Raw genomic sequence first — 9,289 nt, 5'->3', positions numbered from 1 at the left:
CCAGCAAATCAGGGAAAAAGTTTCCGGTTTCCTCTGTTAAGGGTCTAGTGTATTCGAAAAGCGTTGAGGTTAAGATGGTTTATAGAAAGCACAAGATCAGAAAACCACAAAGTATTAGCTCCTGGAAGACAAAAGGCAGTAGATCACGTGTTCATGATAACACCATGTCAGAGCTGGATGTGGGATGTATGCTCTACACAGTTTGGGGGGTAAAAAAGGTGTCAACATCTACAGCATAGTGATTGAGGCTCCACTTAGCAGTAACAGCAGCAAGTCCACTACCTGGTGTTTTAAGTGCAATCACTCAGGCAAATTTTGCTAGAACAAGGAAGATCTGCTTCAAGGTCAAAATCGATTTCTGCATTTAGAGAGGCACCTAGAAGTTCTCTGTTTAAAAGATGAGGAAAAGTCCCTACAAATTTAATTTCTGATAAGTTGTCCCCTTATGCTGCCTTGCTAATATTAACAATAATAATAATGTTGTCTGGCTATTATTAGTAAAACATTTTCTTCCATATGATACATTATAGCCATATGCTTCAAAAGCAAAAATTTATTTTCTGCAATTCTTCATTTAGATTCTAGCTAAAAGCAACCTAGAACCTTCATGTCAGAGGTGTCTTGGACACATGTGTTAGACAGGTGAAACCTATTAATCAATTGAGGATAAAGATGTCTCACTTCTGAGATACAGTTTAAGGGTTTTATGTATCCAGTTCATTTATTTGAACTTATTCATTAACTTGTTTAGGCTTTATTAGATGGTCTTCTACTCTATAACTGTGGTGTTCTTTAATTTACAAGGCAATAAAAATTAAAATAGTAACTGGAAAACCTATCTTGCTTTTCAATAAAGAATTTATTTTAATAACTTCAGGGGCATTGTGGCCAAAACATTTTAGCTGTGGAAATAAATTCAATTCACATTTTTTTAAGGATCAATTTTATAAGGTAATATATTCTCAAAGGAAAAGTGGACAAATGGTCAGAGACAGTACATGCTTAAGATAATAACTACTGCCCTATGCTTGAAGAGATCTGTTTAGCTTTAATATCAAAGCTTGTTGGAAATAAACGTTTATATAAAAAATCACAAAATAAGCAACAGAAATGGAATTTGAATCCAAGTGTGACTGGATTCATATTAAGCTTCCATTTTTGAAATTTATATTAGGTCAATAACTCACCTTTGGTCCTTTATTGGACCATTTGGCAAGCCATTATTTACAAACAACCCACACACCTAGATGGCCACTGTCTCACCGTCCACTTTCACTGACAGGGCTCCTAGCACACTGCCAAGGGAAATGCTATAATTTTAGAGGTTTTAGATGTGAGGGACTAACAAAAGAAGAAGCTGGGAAAACCAGGCATGGCCTAAGGAAATAGGTTCCCAGGCAGATCTATCACACTTATGGGTAAACTCCCAGGGCCAAAAATATATGCCCCCAAACTGCCTGAATATTTCCTTTCACTTCATAATATTGCCTGAAATCCTGCCAAACTATGACTTCATTTGTATTTCATCTCAATTTTTAATGCCTACACAAATCACCTGGGGATCTTGTTAAAATGCAGATTCTGATTTAGCAGGTCTGGCAAAACACCCAAGAGTCTGTATTTCTAATATGCTCCCAGATGACACTGATGCTATGCAGCTGGTCCATAGAACACACTTAGAGTAGCAAAGATGAAGATGCTTGATATTTATTCTCTGGATGCCTATTAGGTTTTCTCATTTAGGGGAAATATCATCTTTGTGCATCACAGTGGGAGGAATGAGTTGAAAATCAGCAAATTAGAGTGAATATCCTACCTCACTCTCCTATTATCTGACAACTAGGCATGGGCATATGGCCTAGAAACCAGAAACTTCTTTCCAGGGCTATGACCCTTGATGCTACGTTGTGAAGATACAAGGACAATTAAGAAATAATTCCCAGCACTAGTGGTGCTGGTGGCAGTGTCCTGTTGAGACCGTTCCTTGGCCATTTTCTGAGCAACTTTGGAGCATGTGCTCAGCTCACAAGGGCCCATGCACTGCCCGCAGTCCACAGGAGAAAAGTCTGGCAGCTATTTGATATAATGTGTCCCTATTTTCCTAGGGTCCAACTAGAACTTAAGTAGACAAACTCAAGTTCTCAATATACTGAGGTTCAAAAATCAGCATTTTTATCAAACACTCTTCTACAGCAGGGGTTGGCAGACTTTTTCTGTAAAGGGCAAGAGAGTAAATGTTTTAGGCTGCCATCGCAGGGCAAAAGCAGCCATAGACAATACGTAAATGAATAAGCTGTATTCCAATACAACTTTATTTATAGATCCTGAAATGTGAACTTCATATACTTTTCATGTGTCAAGAAATATTATTCTTCTTTTGATTTTTTTCAACAATTTAAAAATGTAACAACCATTTTTAGCCTGTAGGCCTTATAAAAACAGGCAGTGTCTGGCCAGTAGGTCATAGTCTGCTTGACCCCTGCTCTGAAGCAGTAAAATAATACCTTGATCCAACTTAAATCCAAAAATTTTTTGCCTTGAAACCACACATTTATTTCTTGTCTCTTCTTACCACAAGAAGTTATTCTGAAAAAAGAAGAGACTGTACTCACTCAAACCAGCATTTAGATCATGTCATTTGCTATCTCAATATTTTGATCTTTATAGAAATCAATGATAGCACCTTAAAAGGTAAACAGTGATGGAATATACTAAATTATTGGCTGATTAAATATCCCATAAATAGGATCTGTGATAGGAATCACACATGCAAAAAGGGATAATGTAGTAATTAACTTTCAGGATGTCTTGGTTGAGATATTCAATGAAAAAATGAGTTTTGATTTCAGAAATGTGTGCAATACTGACTACTTCCCTGGGCAGTTTTCTATGCAAGTTGGTAGGAAATTTTATCATACAGAATCCCAACTCTCTACCACCCTGGGTTTCTTGAACTATTATGCCAAGCCATTTTAGGTTGAGCTGCTTAAGATCAAATTCCAAGCCTTCCAGTCACAAGTCACACTATTGTGGTGAATGAAATTAGGTGATTTCTTTGTCTTTCCTTATTCAGCCCTTGTAGTCAATTTCCAGTGCTCCATTCAGAGCAAAAACAATATGTCAAGAATACCTATTTACCTCTACTTATTTACTTCTTAACCAAATTTCTCATTACACACACCTGAGGCAGGATGGTGGCAGCAAGGTGACTGAAGGGGCCAATAGGTGCTAATAGGTGTTGAAATCTTCTACAGCTGATTCTCGGTAGAACATTAAATCATGGCTCCCGGGCCCGCAGCACATGAAAGTCTTCTAGCTCTCTTGCTTGTTCTTTACTGACACATAGTAAGCAGGCTCCCCAGGAACTAAACAGCATTGACATCTTGAAAAGGACAATTGGACAAATCCTAATGGCTGTGCTCCTGCAACTGAAGATGACTTGTTCATTGGGCAGAGGCTTAACTGTATCCAGAAATTAATCTTCAGTGGTCCCATGACACACATTGCAGCGAGGCTCCAGTGTTCCCACTGGGTGGGATCTTTAGGAAGTACAGTTTCCTTTACCACTTTATCCTCCCATTCTCCCCACATTCTCTTATACAGTATGTAGTTGGATGAATGGTGGCCTCCTCTAAAAAATATGTCCATGTTCTAACCCTAGAACCTGTGAATGTGATGACCTTATTTGGAAAAATGGTGTTTGCAGATGTAATTACATTGAGGGTCTGGAGATGAGATCATCCTGACTTAGGGTGGGCCCTAACTCCAGTGACAGTTGTCCTTTATAAGAGAGAGGCAGAGGGAGATGTGAAACAGACACAGAGGGGAGCCTGTGAAGAAGGAGCGAGATTGGAGCGATGCTTCTATGAGTCATGGAATGCCAAGGATTGCCGGCGGGCAGCAGTAGGAGCTGGGAGAGATGCACGGGGTGGTTTCTCCCTCAGAGCCTCCAGAATGAACCAACCCAGCTGACACCTTGATTTCAGACTTCTGGACTCCAGAACTGAGAAGAATTAATTTTTGTTGTTTTAAGCCACCACGCTGATGGGTAATTTGGTATGGCAGCATTAGGAATCTGATACACAGTATAAAAAAGTAAAAATAGTTCATCCTAGGATATAGCCAAGTTTTAAGTAGCAAAAAAATGAGGTTGATAAAGGTCTGTAGTTCTGCATTCATCAAAACAGGCATGTGCCTATGAGGTATAGGATTATAGGGGTGCTGGGATAGGCTCATTTAAAACAAGGCCTCTTTTGACCAGCTCTGTAGCATTCTTAATTCCATAATTAAATATTATGTCTTTATACCCTGTTAAAAAAGTGATTTTTTTTTCTGGGAGAAGTAACACATTATCTAATAAGGTAAGTGCATCAGTCTTACTATAAAAAATCTAGTTCATTTTTCACTTTTAGCTTTCAGTATATATTTCTATATGCTAGGCAGTGTAATAAGCACGTAATATACAATACCTTGTTTAACCTCTACCGAATTCTGTGAGGTAGTTATTATCCCCGTTTTACAGATGAGAATACTAAGACATGTCAGTAAGTGCCTCACTTGTCAAATTTACTAAGAGGCAGAGCCAGGCCTCGGGCCACTCTGAGTCTAATTCCCAAAGCCCCTGCTCTTCACCACTATGATGTCCTTCCCACATTGCCTTTCAGAGAGTGCGCTTTGATGGACAAAGAGCAGAAAGCACAGGTTACAGGCAGGGGAAAGCTGTGCAGGGGGGAGGAAGGTAAGATAAAAAAGACATAAACAAGAAGTCTTCAATACACCAAAACCAATTTTATGTACTTTACAATTTGAATCAGTTCCTGTGTTAACGAGACCAGAGGTCAATGCATTTCATCTCTGTAGGTTTGGTTATCCTTGCTTGTGTCTACAGCCATCCACAATTCCTCAACCTGCCAAGTTTGTAAATGCATGGGCTTGATTAGAAGGAAGAGGGGACAAAGCAGAACAGATGGTTACAAACCCAGTACATTCACCGGTGATGGGTCAGCAGCGTGTTCTTTGTATGTGAAGGACAGCACACCAGTTTTGATGACTCACAAACAGGGAGAGTAGGAGGGAAAAAGAAGTCCGAGGCACTGCCTAGAAGCAACCATCTACTTAAACAAGTACACTAAGAAAGCAAGTAATGAATGATTCTAATTCCCAGCTTCTAAAAAATTCACTTATGAATTTCCATGTTGGTGAAAACTTTTAGGTATTGCAAAACTGCTTTAATGCATAATTGGGTTCTCATTCTACTCTGTCTAAGGTAACTTTTTCACTTTGAACTTCTGCATCTTATTTTATGACCACTTTGCTTTCTGAAAGCAATTTCAGACTAAATCGTTTGCATCCACACACTGACACGTGGGGCTCTATATACACATCCTTCATGTAATTGGGCTTCCGTAAATCTTGATCTTTCTACGTGATACACTTCTGATTTTCTGTGTAGGTTTCTATTTGGCACTGTATTAAATCCTCTGCTTCCTACACTTTTAGGGACAATGTGAATGAAAGTACAGTTTTGGTGACTTCTTCATATCAAAGGAAGTTCATCTCCTGATTAAAAGCTTTAGTTAAGTGCCCATTGTCTTGTGCCACTGTGCCAGGCTCTGTACCAAAACACTGTCAAGTAGATAAGGGCCGTGCTCCATAGAGATGATGGTCATATATTCCAGATTATCTGGGGGAGTTCTAATTTCATGCAATTCCCTCCTCTCAAATAAAGGCAGTTCTCTAAATGTATTGCCCAATGTGCTTTTTTTTGTCATATTCTTGTTAAGATTTTCATATTCTTGTAAGATCTTTCATATAAATTAATTCTCAGAAAATGGTATCACAGGCTCTTTAAAAATAGTCTTGTTCAAGACTCAGGCTCATGAATAAATGTGTGTATTCATTATAAATCATATTCTCATAAATTCAAATTTAAAAGAGTAAGAGTAGCTAGAAGGTCAAGAAAATCTTATTCTGACTAGAAATGCACAGTCATAAGAAAATTTCTGGTGTATATACTCATTTTATTCTGTATTGTTTTGATTTTGGTAGGCAAAAAATGATGTAGAAAGTCTGACAACTTAAGACAGTATAGGTGTGGGAAAGCACTCTTCCACGATTGACAGAAAATGACAAAGTTTTTTTTTTTAATGGACAAGTAACCTATAGAATGAAACTCCACTTTTAGTAGCTGGCATAGCACCTGATGGTTTGGAAACCACAAACAGGTTCATGAAAAACATTTAAATCTATTCAAGTCTGTAGAAAATTAGGACTGTATGAGAAGAGAATGAAAATAGTTCAGGAGTAAGAAAGATTCATAAAGAAAGAGTATTTGTATGTTAGAAATACTACTTTATGTTTTTTATGGTATAATAATAGTAGTTAATATTAGCATTCCAACAATTTTAGTGATATATATATTAAAATAATTTGATCGAAAACTATGCTTATATTTGCTTTTACTAAATTTAGTGTATGATAAGTCTAACTGTATGTACCTCCTGAGGTGTTTCTATATTTATATATACCTGAATAGCAGGTATTGTGAGGAAATAAAATAGCTTCAGGTCTAGTTTTGCAAGCTTATGATGGGAGAATAAGAATGACTTCAAAGAACTGACTTTCAGTTAAAACTTAAAGGATGAATGGATGTCACCAAGTATAAAACAACTGCAGGCAGAGGTGGGACTGTTCAGGGCTATTAGGATAAGTGGTGCTGATAAACACTCAAATTAGGAAGTACCTTTCTCTCCTTGTACATGTCAGAAAATAATTACGGTAGAATGCAAGGACAATTCAGAGATAAAGTGTTCATCTTGGCCTTTAGAGACTGCTCCGTTACATTTTGCAATGGCATAGGAATTGATTTCATTTTGAAGGCAATTCTAAATGCAAATTTTCTACTTTATTGATATAAACTGAGCTGTTTATTATAAAAATTCTAAAGTTAAGCAAAATATCTAATTAGCATTATAGTAGAAAAAGGCAAAATTAGAATTCAAGGTCTCACAGTCATGGTAAGACTATTTTAATGCAACTCTGCTAATTAACTGAAATTTCCTTTAACTCTCACATCCTGCCTTTTACTTCTTGAAATATTTTTCTAGTATTTCACCAGAGCAAGTCATCAGAAGGGTAAATCTCTTACCAATGAACTTTGCTAATTTCTTAGTAATTCTGGTATAAGGTTTAGGGGGAAAGTGAATGAAATATTTTTTTATACACTTCTTTCCCTAACGCCAAAGACCACTCTAAAGTGTAATAAGTATTTGCAGATATTATTTGAAAACTTGGATTAAAAGAGACCATGATTACACTTCATGGATTTTAGCAAAACTTAAACTGTTTCATTAGAAAAGTGCAGAGGCCTCCCACACTATTGGCTTAATCTCACAATTATCTAGATATCTATCAACAAAACCGAGCAGTTTGTTGACTATAGATGCCAAGGGCTGACAGTTTCACTTTCAGTTTTCAGAACATCTATTGTTTCTGTGGCATAAGAACATCATCAGAATCTCTAAAATGTAATTAGTTATAACTATAACTTCCATTAGTTTTAGTATTAAAGAAACCTAGAAGACACAATTCATTAATTATGGGAATTTGACTACAAATTCTTCTGGAGGTTCTGAATTTCAAAGAAGGCATCTTTGCAAGTCAGACTCAATGCATTAGTCTGTGATGCAGCCTCCTCCAAATAGCAGCAGAAACTTATTACTGTCTAAAAATTCTACAGTAGTACTAAAATTTTGCGGGTTCTGTAGAGATAAGGACAAATTAAAAGAAGTACATTCTTAAATGAATAGTATTTTTTAAAATAAAAAGGCATGGAGAAGGGGACTGGACCCCCACTCCCACAACCAGGTACACCATACCAGTGCCTCAGAGCCCACCTGGGGACCCGAGGCTTGGAGGCAGGGACTGGACCCCCATCCCACAACCAGGCACACTGCACCAGCACCTCATGGGCTGCCGGGGACCTGAGGCTTGGAGCCAGGGACCAGACTCCCCTCCCACAACCGGGCACACTGCCTGTGCCAAGGAGCATGCCAAAAACATCACCTCCATGTGGGTGGCCCACCACAGCCACCACAATAACCATGGCTGCCATGAAAGTGGCTAGACACCACAATCACCACGCAGATGGTCTGCCAGCCACTGGAGTGCATTGACACAAGGAGAGTCACCAGCAGAGACAAAGAAGAGGATGTCTCTCTCCACAAAGCCCATTCCAGAGTGACAGAAGAAGCATCTGCTCTACGATAATATTGCGGGACCTGATCGTACCTCTCAGCATTGGACAGATAATCTAGGCAACAAATCAACAAAGTAACCATTACTCTTTCAGAAGGAGAGAAGAAATCTAGGGTAATTAGAGGGGGGAGGGAGATGGGGTGAGATTGGACAAGGGGCATAAAGAATAAGTACGATTTTTAACAATATATATCCTAGTAATATTGATTTGACCAACATTTGTCAATGTTGAACCCCCAAAATATGTATAATCAATTTTGATTTAATAAAAATTTTAAAAATTAAATATTAAAAAATAAATAAAAAATAAAAATGAAAAAACACTGTCATGATCATATACCAGGATAGCTTCTATATTATATGTTTTTTATGATTTTTTGTATATTATTTACAAACCAGAATTGTATTTTTTTCAACGTGGAAAGCAAAGGAATTGTTTCAAAATATGACTACAGTCTTGTGTGTAATTTAACAAAAATATGTAATTAGTAGACTGGTACATACTCAAATCTTTTTGATAAGCTTTTGATTATGTAAAAAATATTATCAACTGTAAAAAACTGCTAACTATTTAAAATGTCATGTAACTATACTGACCAAATGAATATTGGAGGGGAAAGAGAGGGAGTCGAGGGATTCTAGCATTTCCTAAGAGGAAGGATCTAGGAGCGAATGGTGACATCAGTAATCATGTTCAAGACTATCAGATGAGCAGGTTTGGGAGGGACGGGTGGAGGGAAAAACGATGGCTACACCTGTGGACACAATGGATTCGAGATATCCAAGATGCCAGTGCGATATTCTTCAAAGTTCAACTCCAAAGCCACTTCCCCTGTGAAACTTTGCCAAACAATCCTACTTCCAAATGGAATTACTTTTGCTTCTGGGTTCTCACGGCACTTTGTATTTTTACAATAGCTTAACTATGCATTTTTTGTAGATATCTGTGACAGCATTACTATTTTATAATTATTCTTTATATTTCTCTTGCAGCATCGATCAGCTTTATCATAGCTGTTTACAAGTTTTTCTT

This window comes from Cynocephalus volans, chromosome 7 (assembly GCF_027409185.1).
Source record: "Cynocephalus volans isolate mCynVol1 chromosome 7, mCynVol1.pri, whole genome shotgun sequence".
Classification (NCBI taxonomy): domain Eukaryota; kingdom Metazoa; phylum Chordata; class Mammalia; order Dermoptera; family Cynocephalidae; genus Cynocephalus; species Cynocephalus volans.
This window is presented reverse-complemented; position numbering follows the sequence as displayed.